The following is a 21,444-nucleotide window of genomic DNA, read 5'->3' as shown; positions in this document are numbered from 1 at the left end:
CTAACATACATTTGATTCTAATGTATACCTCTGATGTACAACTATATTTATTATCTGCTGTCTTCTTTAATCTTTACTACGTCTATTGCTATCACCTAGAAATGCAAAACTTATAACCAAAGTAAGCATTTCTTTGCAAAATATTTTTATTTGGTTAGAACTGGTGAGACTCTCCTACATGCTGGGGGTCTCTTCACAGTATGTAGTGAGTGTTTTGATTTACAGAAACTTAGTCAGTGGTTTTAAGAGAAATCATAGCAGTAAGTTTAAAAAAAAAATCCCTCTTCACCTACATTGTTTTCATTGGTAAGTTAGAGCTGGTACAGAATGTGAAATGAAATACTATTGCAACCAGTGTCAAAAGTTTACCATTTTGGATTTCATACCATAAATGTCATTCAAGAGTGTATTCCAGTGTGATACCTAATTGGTAGCCTTTTTCACACTTGTAATTTTCCTACTTTGTTGCCAAGCATCCACATATTAATAAGTAACACCATTTAAAGAGAGAAAAAATTCCAAAGCAACACACTTAACTCACTGCCTTTATCCACTGTATCATAGTAAAAGGGAACTCTGATGCCAAAGGGAAGTCAGGCCTTTAAACTGCAACTCTAAATTGCAGCTAACATGCTGAAGCAAGGATGTCACAGTTACACATAATTACCATTTCTACAGGAGTCTGTTTCCTGTGGTGACAGTAGCATATTTAAAAGATAGCATTTTCAATCTTTGATGTCACTTTTCTCATACAAAACTGTTTTTTCACCAAGAGCCCTATTCAGTAGTCCAGCCTTATCCAGTAAAGCACTTAAGGATATGTCTAGATCCCATTTAACTTAGACACATGATGAGGATTTTTTTTCTGAAAAAGGATTGAACTCAAGTATGTGTTTCAAATGCTTTGTCATATGGGAATCTAAAATAGGAGTGTAACTCCTAACTGCAATACTAATACTCCTGACTACCTAGGAATTTTAGTCACAACAATTTTTATCATGTTTTACAGGTTTATTTTTCCAAATAATATTTTAGTATCATCTTGTCTTATCACATAGCACATGCTGTAAGCTTATTAGAAGCCAACAAAAAGTTTGAAAAAATATTAAGCTTAATCATATTTGAATCTTTAGTACTTTACCAGTGCTCCTCATGGCTTAAAGACCATAAGCTTTAAATACCACAGAAGCTTTTTTTTTCCACATTTGAAATGAGAATGCTTAGAAAGGTATCTGCTGCTTATACAACAGGTTGTAAAATGGAAATTCACAGGAGGAAAACCCTTCCTACCTCTCCTGCATTTCTCTCTCCATCTTTTGCTGTTTCTTATTCATAATCACTGTAATAAAAAGGTGTTTTCCTAGATAAATATTACAGAACAAAGAATACAGTGTGACTGCCTTTGTTATACCACCAAATATCTTCCCATCAACCTAGCTATAAATAGTGCCCTAATTATACAGCAACAGAAACTGTCTCCTGTTCCCCTTGTACAAAGTACCTCCGTGCTACTTAAACCCTGAAGAAACCCTTTTTTGCAACCCTACCACTGAAGACACCCTATAAAGAAATACTGTGTAATATCTCAGTGTTGTTTGTTGGGTTTTTTTTATTAACATGCTCAATGCAACAGCCTGTGGCAATTTTAATATTTATACACTGAGGAGAACACATTGGGAAGGTTGTGTCATTGTCATTCTAACAAAAAACTGGGTGCAGTTTTCCTGGGGGCCCTTCAGTGATTTCCATGACAGACCATAGTGGCTGTTGAAGTACGTGTAATGCAGTGCCTCTCCTTCAAAAGCTCATTACATTTTCTCTCTTTGGATAATTTCTTACAGCTAGAGCACAGAAATGAAAATTTAGCAATGTTTTTTTCCATTTCTCACTGGACCACAGACTTCCTGTGTGGATCTTGAACAAATTGTTTTACTTACTCTACCTCTGCTTTTCACATCTGAGAAGTAGAGATAAAAGCAAAAGGAGCACTTCAAGGCTTAATTCATTAAAATTGGCAAAGAACTTTCAGGTCAATGAATGGAGGCTGCTACAGATTAACATATTAAAAGTTTTAATAATTTATTTGTGATCTGCTTCAACTGATGCAATATGTTTCTAGACTAGAAGCAACAGGAAAATTTAACACTATGTCACTGGTATACATGTCCAGTTTTACAGACCAGTAACTGCAAATGAAAGATATTGATGTGTTTCTTCTATTTGGGCTGTGTCTCATGGTACTAACACACACCTCAGGAACAACCTTCTCGCAACAAAAAGTTAAAATAAAGCTATATGTAATATAAACTCACACTTCATGTTTATACACACATACACAGTACATATACAGAAAACAGGTGCATTGAAATGCTATTCCAAAGGAAGAAAGACATTTTTCCTTTATTGTGTTACAAGGCCATAATTTCTCAAGCTCAGTGATAAATGCTGTAGAAATGCTCTGAAAAAAATGCCTGTAATTAACAAATATGTGATTTTATGTAAGATCCTTTGTTTAATATAGGTCTTCATATTAATGCACTGTGATTAAAAGAAAATAAGACAGTTAGCAGAGGAAGAGAAGACATATTTTTATTTTTTAAAATAATAAAATCTGCTTTATTCCAATAGCATTTTTCCTCTGGATTTTTTCCTTTTAAAAATAAAAATTCCATTTTCCTGTCTGAATTCAAAATGATTGACTGGAGCACAATATTAAGTAATAAATAAAACAGTCCCAGTGGCTGAAAGACTCCTGAATAAAGAGAAAATTATTTTTGGATTTTCCTTCTGATCAGATATGAAATATTCTGAAACGCCACCTCTATAATTTGATAAAAAGCTTGATATCCCCAAATGAAAATAGGATTCAGCACTTTCATTTTTCTGTCTCTAAAGGAACCTCTAGGTAAACTGATTTTAAAAAAATGAAAATCTCAAGCATAAAGGTGGGAGTAATGAAGCAAGTTTAAATATGCGCTGACCTTTGAAATGAACTGCATTCCATGTTGTTTGGCCAAGAAGCTGGCTGGTTGCTGTCTCCATCAATTTCCACAGCATAAAAGATGTGGGTTTTGGAGCTGCCCTGCTCTCTGGTGGATGTTGATAGGCATCGCCGCAAATACACCAGTGCTGATAGCAACAGCCATATGTTCATTGCTCTGAAATATTAAAAAAGAAATCCACAAGGGATAAAAGTGTAAGCATCTTCTTTTGTTGTTGTTGTTGTTCACCGTGAGGATTTACCCAGAGGTGGCTGTATTTTATTTTCCTCTTCTTTGGCTAAAAAATAAAGTCCTACACTTTTTTTATTTAGTTCCAATATTAAACTAAAAAGATGAAAGCAAAAAAACCCCATTATTTTTGGAATCTAAGAGGCTTATGCTGCTTGACAGTATCTAAAAGCAAAGTGATACTGTGCTATATGATTTTATTCATACAAATTCAAAAATTAAAACATACACTACCTTGCAGCTTTACTTACATGATTATTTTCTTTTCCCACTCCTGTTTTATTATACAAGTTTCACTAGTTTTATCCAGTGGTTTGCCAGTCTCAAACTGTTCACTGGACCTGAAGGTCAAATGGCATTCTCTGAAAAATTTCAGTGTTTGATATCAAAATGGAAGATGACCACTTGAATGTATAGCAATTTTAATAACAATGACTAATCTAAATATCTGAATATCTGGTATAAGTCCTTTTGTAATATATTCTATGAAGTATCAGTTTAAAATGGAGTTTTATGATATGATCATAAATTGCCTAGAAAAATGAATTACAGAAAAGATGACAAAGTCAAGATGATGCATATGAGAAAGACTACAGGTATCTTAATTAGGCAATATTAATACCTGGCTGAAAGTTTACTCTGTACATGCTAACTCTTAAGCACTAGATCCTGGCTTTAAAAGTACGGCAGTAGCAAATAACAAAATCTCCTGAGTAATATGCTGGTGTTGTATCTGTGATGAAACAACAAGGATATCTTTTATGTAGATGTGATATTAGGTGTAAATGGTGGCAGAGATCCAATTTACTTTTCCACCGACATTCCCCTTTGTTTAGGTACCTGTTAAGAGCTGTACAGCAACAGAATTTAAAAATTAGTTTTGAAATGTATGGGACAATGTAGTTTTGCATGTTATGGGTGGCCATGTTCATTTATATGCTTGTAGTGTTTGCAGCACTTATTATTCAAGCAGTCTTTTAAAACAGCAGTTAGATATAAATTAAATTTGAATATATATGCTTCTGTCTTTCCTCAACCATGTCTTTCACTTGCATCCTTCTTGAAAGTCCAAGGATTAAGACAAAGCAGCCAGTGACTGAATTCCACTCCACACCCAATAATAACTCTTTTTAACATTAGGTGCAAATTAAGGTGCAACAGAAAAACCCAGTTAATCTTATATCTTACAGTCCACAATAATATAAACCTACGATCTTTAATACTGCCATACTGAAAAGATATACTTAAGGTATCTGCACAGTTAGATCTAAAAATCAGATCTTGAATGAGATCCTACCAGCTAGATACTTCTGTAAAGGTCTAGTAAAGCCAATCAAATGGAATCCCTACTAATTAATTAGTGTTTCTGGATGCTGATTACTATCTGAAGCATAGACAAAGCTTTACAAGACATTTTTACAGCCAGACATAAGCAATCTAAATTTCTAAAGTCCCTCCTCAAATCTTAATTATGTAGTATGGACACTAGCAATTTTCCATGTTGTTTTTTGGAACTAAGGATTGAGATGGTGAGAACTGCAATATATTTTTGTTGTCTAGCTAAACATGTTACAGCTGTATGAAATGAACTCCAGTAATCAATGGAAAGGAAGCCATGAAAGATTAAGTTTCAGCTCCCACCTGTAAGAAGATGAAAATTTCATCAAGTCTTATCCAAGCCAATGCATGAGGCTAAAGGTTATTTGGCTTGGTGTTTCTTCTGCTAATGCCAGTCTACTTTGTATGGGCTATTTACTTATATGGTGATTGAATCAGAACAAAAAAAACCAAAAAAGACATTACTGCTCAATCTACTCTAAACATGATTCAGAATGGATTTCAACCAAAGTCTTTTCCTACCAATTCTAATGTAGTCTAAAGCCATTTTGATCTCCATACCCAGGTTAGGGCAATGTAGTTGGCCTATATTTAGAGTAAGCCAAAGGCTGAGTAGGATATAGAGGAATTGGTGCTTCAGAGAGAATTAAGAAAAAAACCCAACAAATTGATGATGTATATCCACCCTGTATAATTCATGCAGTATAAAACATTTCCAGAACAAAAGATCAAAATCAGTCTACCTAGAACAACCCAGATCACCAGAGCATTCTTTTAGAAAAAGAAAAATATAGGTTCATTCCCCTGCAGGGAGATGTAATGGTAGAACCCTGTATTTTTCAGGAAGGGACTGACACCACTGACATATTGGTAAAAGTACTTCTCTCCTCTGATACTGTATTCCTTAACATTCACTTTACTGTTTTTCAAATCAAACTATTTTGCTAGTACTAAATTAGAGATCTGCAGAACTTACTCATTTTTTCAAGCTGAAGATTTCCATAAAAATACTAATTCAGTAGATTCTTGCTTTCCAAAAAATTATAAATCCATCCTAGAAAATAGAGTTGGTAAACTCACTCAAACAACTTCAAAGGCAAACTCAAAAATTCAAAGAATATTTCATAGATACAAGTAATAATTTGACACTTTCAAATGACACTGAAGCAAACTATAACAGGTGTAGTTTCACCTTAATTATTTGCTCCCAAAAAGAAAGTGGGTAGGGAGAATACATTATTTTACCTTTTAAGAAAACTATGTCTACTTCTTTTGTGGGAATTTTTGGGTCTCAATCATAATCACAGAATCACTGCATATTCTGAGTAGGAAGTGACCTACAAGGATCATCAAGTCCAACTCTTAAGTGAATGGCCCATACATGGATTGAACCTACAACCTTGGCATTATTAGCAGCATGCACTTACCAACTGAGCTAATCTCAGGTAATGCAAACTAGGACTTAATTTCAGTATGATATGAAAATTTACCCAAACTTGGACAAGATAAAAAAGTTTTGAAAACTGTAGTCACAACAAGGGCAGGAGAGACATGTAACAGTTGAAAACTGAAATCATGAACAATTCCACCTGCACAAAGTAATCACCATCCCAAGATTTATCCTATATTTCCCTTGATGCCATGATGCACTTTTTTTGCTATATTCCAATCCATATTTTGGGAGGACAAAGAAACTGTCTTGCTATACTCTCCAAAGACAGTACTAACAGAGGATAAATTGGAGAGAGAAGGATCTGTGTGGCAATAGAATGGAAGAAAGAAGAGCAAGGGCATGAGTAAAACTCCTGATTTGTGCTAGAGGCCTTGGATTCACAGATTAGGATGGCTAGGACTGAGAACTAAGTACCAGGGCAGTGGGACTATTGCTTGAAAGCAAGAGAGGGTACAGAAGAACTACCATGCCATGAACTGAGTGAGACTGAAATAAAGAAATTATCTGTATAGGTGGACTGAATGGGACCTCAGCTGATATAAAATCAGTTGGTTCAAGTGACTCCAAGCACAACTGGTTAAACAGAGATGAAAAAGAAGTGTCAGGAATGATAGCGAGTCTGAAAAGTCCAACATTAGATGACTTAGGAAGGGACAGATCAGAGAAGGGAAGAACTGAACAAATGCAGAAAATGTGCAATCAAGATTACTGAGATAAAGAGACCTGGAGAAAGAAGAAAGGAGTAGAAAGAACAAATTATAAATAAAACTCAACCAGGCTGTAAAGAACAAACCAGGAGACTCCATAGCGTTCAGACTAGCTGTTCTCTACAGCCTGGAATCAAACCCTTAGTTCCCAATCTCACCATTCCACTGAAACTGGAAAACACAAAGGAACCAAGTGTCTTAATTGCAGCTACTGGGCCACAGGGCTAGTTAAAGCTTTGTTCTTTGAAAAGTGTGAGTTTGTTTCTTCAAAGAGCAACATTCTCTACATGTTTTGGATGTAAGGATGCCAACCCCATTCCATGAGGAAATTAGCAAGCTGACAAGGAATGGAATTTCCACTCAAATCACCCTGTTAAGAAAACTCCCATCATGAATTAATCATACATAGAACACATCCCATTAATAAAATCTTGTTAAATCCAACATTAAAAAATGCCAAATTGAGACTATTTGTCTAAACTGTAAATAGAGGGTAAGAGGTATTTTTAAAGGCCAGGAAGAAGGACAGTAAAAGTCCTGGAAGTAGTCAGGATTCACCCAGGATTTGTAATAATAAACTCACCTATGGCTGATTGTATACAACACATTTTCTTCAGCATCTGCCTTTATTCAAGTTTCACAGTAAATATGATATACTCTAAAGTGGGCTCTTGAGAGCTAGTAAATACGGACATCCATTATTAATGCTGTACAGGGTGAGAGATCCTGTACAGGTCAGTGCTTCAACCTGCCTTAATCCTCTGTTTCTACAACAATGGATTTTTAAGAAAATGCTTTGATTTCACCAGCAAAGATTAAACTTTACTTATATACACTGGAAAACAATTTAATTTCACTAACCAATTGAGAAAGAAGATTTTATTAAATTTATAAAATTTAAATAAATTTATTAAATTCACAATTTTATTAAATTCTACTGGAGGGAGGGCAAGGACAGATTTAAGTTCTTTCTTTTGGTGTGACAAATACTGTAGTACTGTGCAACTGAAATTTCACAAAATGAATGAAAACCTTAGAATTTTCTAACTGCACATATGCAAGAACAGAATAGGTTTATTTTTAATAGCATTATATATTTAAGAGCAAATAAAAATATAAATTAAACAGAAAATACCACTTAAACACACAATTTGTGTTCCATTAACAGAATCTAATTATAAAAAATAAAAATCATTTAAAAATCCAACTCTACTGTTATATTTGGTCTAGGTTAGGAGTATGAGATTCTATCATATAATAAAAATGATACACAGTTTCTGTATTAAACAAAAGAGTAGACAGAGGACTGATACTGGATTTGTAACAGGTCTTAACTCAGTAGACCAACTAGGACCAGTGCTCTGGCAGTAGTGTTTCTATCACTAAGTGCTTGTTACAACAAAGAGCATTTTGAAATAACACTGAATCTTTTCTACAGGGTCAGTAGCAGATGAGCATCATGTTCAAAAATTACTAGTCTTGAGAGTGTTCTGGGTTTGTTACAACAGAGATTTAAGTTTAAATTTTAAATATGAAATAATAAACCCTACAACAAATTAGTAGCTTCCTGATGTTATTACAAAATACACACTTATGTCTCTGAATTGTAATTTTGCTAGGTAGGCCCATACACACCAATAAAAGACAGTACTGCTGTCTAGTCACACAAAGAAAAATAACCAGACGTGAATATAAATTTCTTAAAGGGACTGAAGCTAAATACAGTTCAATCATATTTAATAGTAAAAACCAGTGATTACCACCAGAAGCATTTGCAAAAATGTTGAAAAAACCAGCAAAATCTAAAAAGAGAACAAAATTATCCCCTTTAGTTGTAATAAGACATTCCACAGATCTTTTAAAAATACTGCAAAACAGTTGAACCACATGCACCACTTTCTGAATTATGAACAGTTTTCTTACAGGCTTTGTATCTTATGCTGACCAAGCCCAGTTTTGCTCCAGTTTATGAAACATGACAAGACCACAGATAAAGTTGATCTATGCTGCAGGCTATTTGTGTTGTCTACTCAGATGGTATGTCATAATGCCATGAGCCCAAATACTGTATCTTCTTTGTTTTCTTTCATTTGTTTTACTGAAGTTTTATAAAACCAGAGACAGACGTAAGATTTGAATTTATGGCATTGTTTCTCCCATCTAAGAATAAGCACTAAACCATAAGGGTGTATTCAGAAGAATCTCCTGTGATGTCTGAGACCTGCAGAGACAGCATATGCTATTTATTTTGGGGTTTTTTCACTGAGGAATCTCTGATGTGAAGAGTATGTAATAATGCACACATCATTTTATTGCCTTTTTTTCTGAGCGATATTTTTTTGTTTTTAAAATATATTGGTACTGGCAACCACTATTTAAAGGATTATCTTAGAAACTGTCAGCATTTCAGCATTTTCAGCTTTATCAAAGCACTATTGACTGTATTAGAAGCTGAATAGAGTTCAGTTGCTGATGATACAGCTTGAAGTTTATCACCTTTTCAGAGGATGTCACTGAGCACCAAGAAATTAGCAAATTCTGTAGAGAGTGTTTAATCTTGGAAACAGGAACATTCGTGATCGAGTGCATTTTGTTCCTTTAGTTGCTTCCATTTATGTTGGAAAATAAGAAACAGGACAAACACACATTGCTCCTCAGCCAGATCAGTCTAAAATGTTTTACAAACCACATGCATAATAACACAAGAATAATAAATAGAAGATATTAAAAATACAAAAACATAGCTACCGAGGAGTTTGGATGGGCAAAATTGTTTATTGAAAGACTGAACTACTATAAACTCCTGGAAACAAATGTGAGAAATTAGTTGTATGTAATCATCATGTTAATGTGTATTAAGGGGTACTTCTCTAGCCATGTGTTCTAATAGTACAAACATGTAGCATTTATAATAACTGTTGCTATCTTCTAGTTGACTAAATGAAATATTTGAGGGAAAAATGACAAGCTTTCAGGTATTCAAAACTTTCTTCCAGCCTGAAGTAGAAATAGCAATCTTTCAAACTAAATAAAAGTTGAGAACAATTGCTCTGGTTTTAATTTAATCAAATCAATTGAATTAACTAAAAGATAAGATAGCTCATAAATATGAGGCAGAGAAATATTACAAAGGGAAAGAATACATTTGTTTGCTCCTATGGGACAGAGATGGAGAGCAAAAGAGACACAAGTAATTTATTGTCTGTGCAGCATGGAAAGGTTATTCTAGGGTGGCAAAAAATATAATGTGCCATAAAACCAATGTCTCTGTTGAGTCCATGGTTTTTAGTGCCCAGCAGAGTTATGAATTTTAGTTCCAGAATTATCTTTTGAAGGTATTTTGTATGTTTCCCTTGAGCAGCAGGGCTGAGAGGTCGAAGATGAAGTGGCTGTTCTGGATTAAAGCAAATGTGACATAGCTATGCAGGCTGGAATTCAAAATTCAATAAGGTTTGTATAGATATCCTACTTCAGGGTTCTATTTAATTGCCAAGAGTGGGCACTCCCAGAAACAAAAGTGATGCAAGGCCCCCGCTTAAGTAATTTTCAACAGTTAAAATAGTGTGAAATAGCCTTAAGCAAGTCTTAAATGATAGCTGAAAACTATTTAACTATGATGGTGATAGGACCAGTATAGAAAATGGAAAGCTTATACCCAATATTGAGAACTTGTCCTCTGCTCTGACGAAATAGAGAGAAAACTCCGAAGAAGTCTTGAGACAATATTTTCCCCAGCATAACTTCAATAACCTCCTCAGCTTGTTCCAAAGGACTTTCAGAATACATTTAACCTCAGGGTCAGGAAAAATGAAGAATGGCTCAAAACTCTTGGTTTAAAAGAACATTTTCCCAGTGTATGCAGAGCCATAACCATTTCAAACATTTTGAAACAATAAGTTGAAGGCTCCAAGATTTCTTTACTGAAGTACCACAAGCAATGTTTGTGCTCAAGAAGCATTCCAAGCTGAAGTTCTTCAAGGGATCTTTTGGGGTTTTTTAGAGAGTAAATTCCAGCTGCCAAACTGTATGTCAGACATGCTACACTGTAGAGGTTTAACCACTTACTGGGTGGTTATGCCACACTTAAAATTGCCCAAATTATGCTATCACTCAGTGGATGATATAATAGATAAATTAAGTGTTCTAAATTATATAGGCTGTCACACTCACTTCTGTGTGCCTTATTGCTAGTCAGTAATAAGGTTGGAAAAATTCCTATGGAAAGCATACAGATATCCAAGGATATCAAAGTGCAGAAAGAACAGATTCTCCATGACCATGCTACTTCAAGAACAAGAATCAAAATTGAAAAAGATGGGTCCAGACAAATTAATGTTACACATTTGATACATAGAAAATATTTTTGAAGGTTTTAAATAAATATGAAAAATAAAACAGAATAAACAGGAAGCATAATGGAATTGTACAAACACATTATGTCAACAGTGGTAAAACGCTTAAGTGACTGAGTCAAATGCTTCAAAAGCTTCTAAGGGGTTAGAATGAAATGTCACAAGACAGTTACCCATCATATCCAAAACCCCTATTTTCATGAAGACCAACAGTCTTAATACCCAGCCAAAGATTAACAACTTAAGCACTTAGAATAAAACCCTTTAGCTGCTAGACCAACAAACCTCTATCTGGCCCTCCAAACAGTGTGAGCTAATCCAAGACTCTTTCAAGGTTTTGTCTATAATGTCAACCATGTTTAAATGTCAACCTGCATTTAGAATATGTTTCCCTTTCTGCAAAGTCAACGGATTTTTGGTCTCCTCTATAGTAAGACTCAATCAACTCAGCAGCACCTATTAACTAGTTAAGAGCTGCAAATTACATATACAAATACTTTTTTTCCCCCTTAAAACGATTCAAAAATACCTCTTTCATGTTAATGCTCATGGTATTATGGTACATGGAACAACAAACAATTTCTACATTTGAGTTTTGGGCATTCATTGTCACTGCCAAGACACTTGCTAGCAAGAAATTTTATCAAAAGATAGTCCACCTACAAATTTTCTGCCCTTCTGTGAAAAACAACAGATACTTCAAGCAACAGCAAAACACAAATTCAGGATGACTCATACAACAATACATTCTCCCAGAGTTACCAAACAAAACATGTGAAGCAATTCTTAAAACATTCATTTCTCCTATTTTATTCCACCATCAAGGTTACAAGAATCAGTCATTCCATACAGTTCTGTGTATATGCCCCACCCATGGAAACACTGCAGGCCAGGTTGGTCATGGCTACGAGCAACCTAATCTCATTGAAGATGTGCCTGCTCATTGCAGATGGTTTGGACAAGTGACCTTCAAAGGTCCTTTTCTCTATGATTTTGTAGCTCACAGAAAACAGAGATTGTGTGATATTGTAAAAACTGTGTTAACTTCTTAATCTATTGAGAGGCCTTTGCAGCATGCAAAAAGAATGAACTGTCATTTTGAGAACTTTTGAACATATGTAAATCAGAAAGCATTTTTTATTACTTTAAAAAAGGAAAGAAAAAGAGTAAAATGTGATATAATTAAAAAATCAAAATGTGCATAACAAAACGTGATGTTCTGTGTCTACATAGAATAGAAGGGAAGAAGTTTTGTTAAAAAATAAAATGTTTCTTTTTTGGAAATTATTGTATAACAGAATTAGTAGCTCAGAGTGTTAGGCAGTCTGATTCCCAATATCAAATGGTTTGCCAAGCCTTTCTCCCCATAACAGATTTACCATTATTATGAAGACAAGGGTTTAAGATTACCAATGATGAAAATTATCTGACATGCAAATATTTAGCATCTATTCAATTGATTTAGCATCAATTATTTGAACAATGTATCTTTACTATCATTACTAAGAAAATTTCAAACAGAGGAATATTCCTTTCTTGTAACACTAAAGAAAAAGGAAAAAACAACTTTCATTTTATTCAACAGATTCATTACTACAGGTCATTCCCCTGAGAAATATTCTATACAATCACAAAGGATACTAAAATCTGAATCTTGCCTAAGTCAAGAAGAGTTGGAAGGGCTTCAGAATCAGCTTTAGCTCAACAGTGATTTCTACATCCAATTAAACAGTGGAATTGATGGACTCTGAGAATGCCATATGCTGCCCTCTGCTGAAAAGATGATCATTATGACTTGAGGTCTTACGGCTGGAAGGTCTGACAGACGGGAAAAATAAGTGGAGGGTCCTCTGATTTCAGGGATGTGGATAATTCCTTTAGGGAGAAAGGAAGATTAAATGCTCACCTGGGCAAAGAAAAATTTCACAGAACATATGGTGTATATATATATAAATTATCCTGACAAGAACATGAAGTCAGCAAATTGGTTATTAGAAATATAACCATTGAGGATTACATTGATTACATTCATAAAAGTCTTTAAAATGGCGACCTGTCAAGCAGTTTAGATCTAACATGTGACATACTTTAAAGACATTATAATGTAATGAGGAGCGTCTTTCTGAGTGATTTTTTTTTTACCCTGTTCCCTCTGTGGTTTCTGATTGGTGCACACATATTTCAAAGTTACTGTGAGAAATTTAGCAATTGTACCTCTGTTAGATAAATAATAAAATGTTTACACTCACTTTGAAATATTTTTAATTTTCACAGACTCTTACATATTAAAATGGATGGAGGAGAAAGAACAAGAACAAAAAAAGGAGATCTGGGCACTTATCTAATGCTTACAGTATCATTTGCTGCATTACTAAAAATATTTATATTAAAGAGGATTCTACTACATGACAACCAGGGAAAAATTGTTGAAAATTGTTGATGGATCATCAGAAGCTATGTTTGGAATACTGTTGTGTTTGATCATCCATAGTGATACAGATTTTGTCAGACAAAATATTTATTTACACATATATATATATATGCGCTCCAGCACCTGGAACATCTCCTCCTGCTTCTTGCTGTTGCCTCTACTGTTTCTCTCACTGTTTCACTGTTTTTTCTCCCTCTGGTATTTTGTGCCCTTTCTTAAGTATGTTAGCATATTTGGGGGAGTTGCCAAACACAAGTTGTGTTGGTTTTGCATGGCCTGGTTCTTGGTAGTGGGGGGCCACAGATGTGGCTTCTGTGAGAAGCTACTAGAAGCTTCTGCCATGGCCAGCAGAGCCAATCCCTGATGGCTCTGAAGATGGACATGCTGCTGGCCAAGGCTGGGCCAATTAGAGATGATGGTAACACCTCTGTGATAACATATTTAAGAAGAAACCAAAACAAAGTTTGGGGCCCAGTTTTAATTCCAGCCTGAGTAGGAATGACAAGTTGTGAGAAGAAAACAACATGCAGGCACCAAGGTCAGTGGAGAAGGAGGGGGAGGAGGTACTCCAGGTTCCAGAGCCGAGATGCCTCTGCAGGCTGTGGTGCAGACTGTGGTGAAGAAGGTTGTTACCCCTGCAGTCCATGGGGATCCACAGGGGATGCAAAGATCCACCCGCAGCCCATGGGGGAGGTGCCCACGCTGGAGCGGGTGGATGCCTGGAGGAGGCTGTGGCCCAGTGGGAGACCCATGGAGAGAGAGGGAGGCCCTGCAGCCAGGCTGGAACAGCCTGTCCTTGAAGGACGGCACCCCGTGGAAGAGAGACCCACAAACAGCAGTTTGAGGGGTACTGCTGCCCGTGGGATGGATCCATGTTGCAAGAGTTTTGGGAAGGCTGTTGATCGTGAGATGGAGCCACATCAGAGAAATTCACAGAGAACAGTTTCCTGTGGGAAGGACCCCACAGTGCAGCAGGGGAAGGACTCTTCTCCCTGAGCAGCAAGAGAAACCACAGGTGATAAACTGACCAAAATCCCCACTCCCTGTCTTCCTGCGCTGTTAGTGGGAAGGAGGGAGGAGCTTGGGGGGGGGGAGAAGGTGGTTTTAAGGGCTTCTTTTACTTCTCATTATCTTCCTCTGATTTTGTTAGTAATACATTTACTTAATATCTCTAAATTGAGCCTGTTTTGCCCTTGGAGTATTTTCTCCTGGTCCTTATCCCAACTCATGAACCCTTCATTAAATTTTCTCTCCTCTGCCCAGCTGTAGCAGGAGAGGGTGAGTGAGCAGCTTTTGTGTGTGCCTGGCTTTTGGCCAGTGTCAAACCACAACACTTGTCTGGATAGCTGAGTTTTGGCCAGCTGTGGGTCCGTTGGAGAGCTGTGTAGGAATGCTTTGTCAGTTTTCACAGTAAAAATCATAGCATCTTCCTGTGACCTGTATTGCAATCTGTGCTGTTCAAAAAATTCATTAATTATGTGAAAGAAGGCTGGAAATCTACAGAGTTTACTTGCTTTTGATAGTAAACTAATGGTTGTTTCAAATATCACAATATCGTCTGACTATGGCAATTAAGAGGCAGAAAAAAATTCAATATAGACAGATATAAATTCACAGGCCAAATGAAAAATAATTCTGGCTTTACATACACAGTGACAGACTCTGAAGTATATACTCTCCAATAGCAAGACCTTTGGAGTTAGATCACTCTCTGGAAATATGAGGAATATGCTTAATAATAGTTAAAAGCAAAGAGAAAAATTATTATGATTATTATTATTGCCACAGAATACATAAATAGCACAGCTCCAATTTAAATAGAGTATATAAATCTGGTGGTCTTCTTACCACAAAAAGAATGAAATATAATTGGATAAGGTACAGGAAAGGACAAAGAATGGATCAAAGTTGACACAATTTCTATAGAAAGAATGACCAGGATTCCTTAGCCTAGAAAAGAGATAGGGACATACCAAAGACCATATATTAAAACTGGCATTAAGAACGTGAAAAAAAAGCATATTTACTGTCCCTTCCAATAGAAGCAGTAGGAAAAAATAAGGGAAAATAGGTAACAGAAGATTCAAAACAAACAGAAGAAGATAATCCTTCAAACACATCCATAGAATCAGGGATGCTAAATTTCACTCAAAAATTATCAAAATATTCACAGGGAAACAAAATTCTACCATGGGCTATGAAAATTAAAAATCTCTAAGAAAAATATCTCCCTAGTTCAAGAGATCTCTAAGCTCTGATTCCCAGACCAAGATCTGTACAACTTAGATCAAAAATGTACATATGAAATAGAGAACTTCGACTCAGTGGCTCAAACATAGATATTTCAGACACCTAGGGTATCTGAGACCTGGGGCTAGCAGACATGAGACTAGAGGAAATCTGAGTCCTTCTGGAATGACAGCTGGAGGCTAGGGCATTTCAAATAGCACTAGACACTTCTATTTTGATTATTAAATCCTACCTTGTATATTGAAAGAAGTAGCTCAGGTTTACAGTCTCAAATGTCAGTTAAATGCATTTCCATTTGTAAGAGTTTGGTAGTCAGTAAACACACTTTTTATGTCAAAGTATGCTGTTGCTGCCCTAGTCAGTCAAAGAACCTCAGATAATTAACGTTTATTGTCTAAGCCCTGCTTATCAGCAAACTATAGCAGCTGATTTTTTATAACAATTACATCCAAACTACATCCATTTGCACTGTGTAACACTATACATATTTTTAAAGTCCTCTTAGCATTTAATATTATCCAAAGTTTATGTTAAGAACAGAGAAGTAGTTATTTATCACAGATGAACATTTCAACTTCAGCTACCAGAGTTACCTTGATAAATTAATACAATGCTGTTGCGATTGAACATCATACATTCAAAATAGACTTATATCCACCAATCCAGAAGTAATTCTGCCTCCCTGTACCTTTGACTAACAACACTATGGTATTTCATGAACATCCACTATTCTTTCCCAGGAAACTCCAGGCTCAATTGGTGCTCAGAAGGAATCTGCTCTGATAGAAAACCATGATTGTAAGTAGAATTTTTATTTCATTTGCTGCAGCACCTGGAAATTGTGTAATAAACAACTGCACAATTGGAAAGAAGGTATCATGATCAAAACAAGTGATAGCTTCCCTGAAAAACTTGGATTGTGTTCTCCTGCTGCATGCCTTAATAACATTGATAAGGCACTTAAACGGAGCCTTTCTGAGGCATCATTAATTGTGCCCACACATATCCCATTCCAGCTTATTCCTTAAATATCTTTTGCAAAAATGCTGATAACATAGCTGTAAATGTAATCCAGAGGAGTTCTGCTTTCAGCATATAGAAGTTAATATACAGCATATAACGTTAAGTACTCTGAAAAATTAGGTTCTAAGGTTTCTTTTTTTTCAATTTGTATATCCTGGATTATTTTACATGGATAAAACCACTTTCTTTCCTCCCTCATTTCTCTAGAAGATTTTAGAAATAAAATAATTAAGATTATGAAGACTCAGACATTGAGCAGCATGAAAATGCAGTAATTCAGACTTCGGAGCAAAAATGAGCAACAGAAAGCCAAAGGTTACATGTCAAACAACAGGCCAACAAAGCTGAAATACAGTTGTAACTGAGACCTGTATTTAAGATCTACATGTTTAATCTCAATTGCACAGATTGCAGTCAGGGAGTAAGCACTGGAATTCACTTAACTGTCAGGGGGCAGAGTTCAAGAGTGTCTGGTCATGGAAAAAGTAGTGGATGGACACAAAAAGGAGTCTGGAAAGAGAATTCTGACAAAAAGGCAAAGGATGAGGAGAAGCCTAAGAGTAGCTAGGAAAAACTGGAAAAAAGAAGCCACAAGTAGAAATGAAATAAGCACTCGTATTTTAGTACCTGTACTAGATCAGAAAGCCTCTGCCACATGGAGAGGAGGGAGGAAAATTTGCTAAGATGTTAGCAAAAGGTGAGACTGGACATGGCTATGAATGAGACTGAAAACTGTGAGAAGTCTTTGGAGTAAGAACTAGAGTGGCTACATAAGAAATGTGGAACTGTGTATGCAAAGCAGAAAGGAGATTTGACTAAGTGGATACGCAGGCAAATTAAACTCTTGGAGTTCTCATCTCTCAGTTTCAGCTTCTCAGCCTAAAGCTACATTCCAAAAAGTCTTTTTCACAATTACTTTCAACTTTATCCTCCAGTTTCCATTCAGTTTTTCTCTCAATCTTTTAAGACTCAGCAGACGTGTTGTTTTCAACCTCAAGCCAATCCAAGCACCAGCAGCCAGGCCAGGGCTCACAGCAGCCCAGCTGAAAAAAATTGCATTGCAAATCACAGTGCTGATGCCTCATTGCTATTCTGGCTCAGAACTGCTCTAAGAAAGAAATTTATTCTGAGTCAGAACCAGTTCAGTAGGAATGGCCCAAGCGCTAACTGATGAGAACTGCACGTCTGCAGTGGATGCATAAGCTCTTATTAGATGTAGGAGATGCAAAGGGGAGAAATATATTCAGTTGCCATCTCTTCCAATTACAAACTATGAAAGTATAGAGCATGCTCAGTGATTATGATAGAGTATTAGAAACTAAGTTCCAGGAAGTCCCTGCTGATTATACATACCCTGAGCACACAAACCCCAGTTTTTCAAAAGATAATAAATCGTGAAAGAAGGCAATGGGGAAGGGAGAACCAGGAGTGGAAGTTTTGGGTAGAGACTTCTGCAACTGGTCAACCAAGTCATACTCCTGATATAGCAGCTAGTCCCATGTCAAATAAGAGCCACAAAGTATTTAAATTAAAAATAGCTCTTTTTTTCTCTTCCCCCCCCCCCCCCTTTTTAGTTTCTTTTTTTTAAAATGACTGGGCCTTTTTTGCTGTAATGACCATAACAAACTACTGAGGCAGACACCAGCATGAAAATTTTTGCATCCATTTTTTAAACTTAGGCAAGTATTAAACAAATTAAAATGGGCCTGTAATACTACTGATCCTATATCCATAGCTGTCACACTCTTCCTTGGGAAATACTGTTCCTTTGCAAAGACCAAACTATTTGTAAATGGCATATGATTCTGTCTTTTAGAAAGAAAATATTTTAGAAACATTTTGCCACATGATACATAATAACTTTATTTTAAATGCCATCCATTTTTTAAGTTCACTTCAATGCCTGTCTGTAATATTGGCATAAGCTACAATGAAGATCACAGAGATGGTGCATTTGTACCGCAAAATAAGTTTAAAAGTAATTTAATCATATTCTAAAAATTGAGGTCTACCTTTTGAAAAATTCTTAAATATCCACTACTCACCAAAAGAAAAAAAACACAAATGTGAGATTTTTTTTCAAGAAATATGGAATTCTTTTTTTTAAATGGTAATTAGCAAAACTGGAAAAAAATTGCATCATCATTGTCTTGGTGGTCAAGAGGTTCCATTGAGAGGTCAGTGATTCTTTGCTCTAGTTAAGAAATGAAAGAAGATACTCTGAAGTACACTGCTGAACTCATGCCTCTACTCAGCTTTACATGAAATACACATTCATGCTGGCAGACAGAAAAAATCACTTTCTGTCTATGTAGTAAAAGTATTCTCATGGAGAGTAGGAAAAGTAAATTTGTCTTTTCTGACACAAGGGAAGAAAGTGCACTAAGATCTCCCACATCTGAGCTAAACATTCTAGCATGTGCACTCTCACACAAAATGGATAGGCAACACAACTATCATTTATATCATCAGTCAGTCCTTCCCCCTTCTTTTTCATTTTTTCTACTTTTCCTGAAGGCTGCTGTTTGGTTAAGTCCATCCCAAACTGTGATTTGCTTTAAGTAAACCAAACGCTGAGACCTAGACTGCATTTAGGAAAAGAAAAAATGAGGTAGGTCTCTGATTTTTTAAAAGAAAGCTTCTCCCAGAATAAGTAGCCTAAAAAAGACTTAGCATCACGGAAGAATGCAACAACGTATGATTTAGTGTCACTAGAGGTGACAACAGAGCTGTAAACTACAAACACCTAAAAGCTTACAATCCAAGCTGTCAAGCAAAGAACTCCCTGCAGGTTTAGACCATCTGGATAGCTCCAAACTTTTCTTAATCTCATTCAAAAAAGAACATGAACATGGATGTATAAACAGTGGAATCTTAAACAGGAATGGAGACACAACTTACATCAACTACTTAGGTATTCAAATAACACAGCCGATTTCTGCATCCACAAGTCAAATATAACATCAGTAAGTAGCTAAGTATTCACTATGTAACCACCAAAGTACTCAAAAACATGACCTAAAGTAGAGAATCAAGAAATTTCACCTCCTTAGTATAATGGATAGCTATATTACAGTCTATAAATATATACACAGGAAGACAAAATTCATTTCAGTCTCACAGACAGAAGCATAACAAGACCCAGGGGCTACAAACTGAAGACAGACAAACTTAGAATTAACATCTTAATTACCAATGATGAGTACCTCATTGAAAATTGTGATAGACACTCATCCTTGAAGTATGCTTTTTAAAAAGAAAGGTAGAGGGGTTTTTTATCTTTAGAGAGACATGACCTAGTTCAAATGGGAAGAAACTAAGACAGCCATGAGGTCTCTGTTGTACAGTATGCCAGGCTAGATGATCACAGTCCTCCCTTCTGGCTTTTTAATCCATGAAACTGTGTACATTTCCATTTCAATGAAACTGCATCTTTCAATGAGCATTTTTTAAAGGAACAGCTTTCCAGTGAGCTCTAGTTATGCCTTGAAGGCATAGCACTCTTTTGGTGGAGGCTTGTGAAAAACTTCTGGATAGCACAATATGGTGTTACTCTGAATGGAGGAAGCATTCAGTCCTTTCTGAGGCAGAGCTGGGACTAAGTACAGAACACAGCAGAATCTGCTTTGTTTAACATATTAATTTGAAAATTAACTCTTTGCAGCATCACACTGAATCAGTTTAAGCGCTCAGTTCCACCATCATTTAATGAATTCAGCAATCACTTGGCATACCCTAATTTTTCAGTGGTGTTTACCAAATACTTTCTCTTAAATCACCATAGAATGGGGGGGTCTAATGTAAAAGCGTTAGCTCTGGAACACATTTGGATCAGGACTTCTGATTTAATTTCTTCAAAAAGGAATTCTATTTTTGTGCATCAAACTACATGGAAACCTGGACCAGAAAAAGACAAATGGATAACGTTGGGCAATTCACATAGAATATTTCTTATTGCACCAAGACAAATCACTAGGGCAGACACTACCTTCAGAGATGCTCTGGTTATGGCAATCTAATCAGTTCATTATTTTCCATCTGAGTTAAACCATTGCTTTATAGTATTAGATAGTAAAAGAATTTTTTAAATTCACCTTTTGGAGTTTTGAAGTCACTTATTTTGACAGTTAGCAATAAATTTAAACTAATCTGTTTTCAGTACAAAGCACAGAATGTTACTTATTCATATCTATTTCATTTTCTTACAGCAGTTTCTGTTTCATTAATATGTTCTTGTGATTTTTATTATTTCATTTCAGATGTGTAAGGAATCAGGCAAAAAATAAAAAAAATTAAGATAATTCTGACCGTTGACACACAGAAGTAAAACTCTAGATCCTTTACATGAAATTAATTTTTTCTGCAGGTAATACAACGAAGTGCATAAACCTTCAAGTTCAATGACATAATAGCAGCTTAAATGCAGTTACCCAATAAACATAGTGTATAAAGACGTAAAACGCAAGCATATCTTACAGGTAGAAAGGATAATCAGAATAGTTTACTACCTTCTGAAAAGATCTCATCATTTTGTGATTCAATCTCTGACTGCAGTTTGTATGTGTGCATGCACTATAATCACATTTAACCTTGAGAAAATCCTGCATCTGTTACATGCTTTCAGCAGGGGGTCCTTGCACTCGTAAATCTGAAAACCACA

At 35.8% G+C, this 21,444-nt stretch overlaps 1 long non-coding RNA gene across 12 annotated transcripts in view; it reads right to left on the bottom strand.

Annotated features, from left to right (window-relative positions):
- LOC108448016 overlaps positions 1-21,444 on the bottom strand; it is a 207,921-nt gene that overhangs the window by 162,508 nt on the left and 23,969 nt on the right. For 8 of the 12 annotated variants that reach the window (XR_001863779.1, XR_001863780.1, XR_001863783.1 and 5 more), the window contains one exon: positions 2,982-3,158. The exons of the other annotated variants lie outside the window; for them this stretch is intronic. This is a non-coding gene — a long non-coding RNA (uncharacterized LOC108448016). The remainder of the gene's footprint in view (positions 1-2,981; positions 3,159-21,444) is intronic. 12 annotated transcript variants of the gene reach the window in all.

Source organism: Corvus brachyrhynchos, unplaced genomic scaffold (assembly GCF_000691975.1).
Source record: "Corvus brachyrhynchos isolate BGI_N302 unplaced genomic scaffold, ASM69197v1 scaffold14, whole genome shotgun sequence".
Classification (NCBI taxonomy): Eukaryota; Metazoa; Chordata; class Aves; order Passeriformes; family Corvidae; genus Corvus; species Corvus brachyrhynchos.
This window is presented reverse-complemented; position numbering and strand designations above follow the sequence as displayed.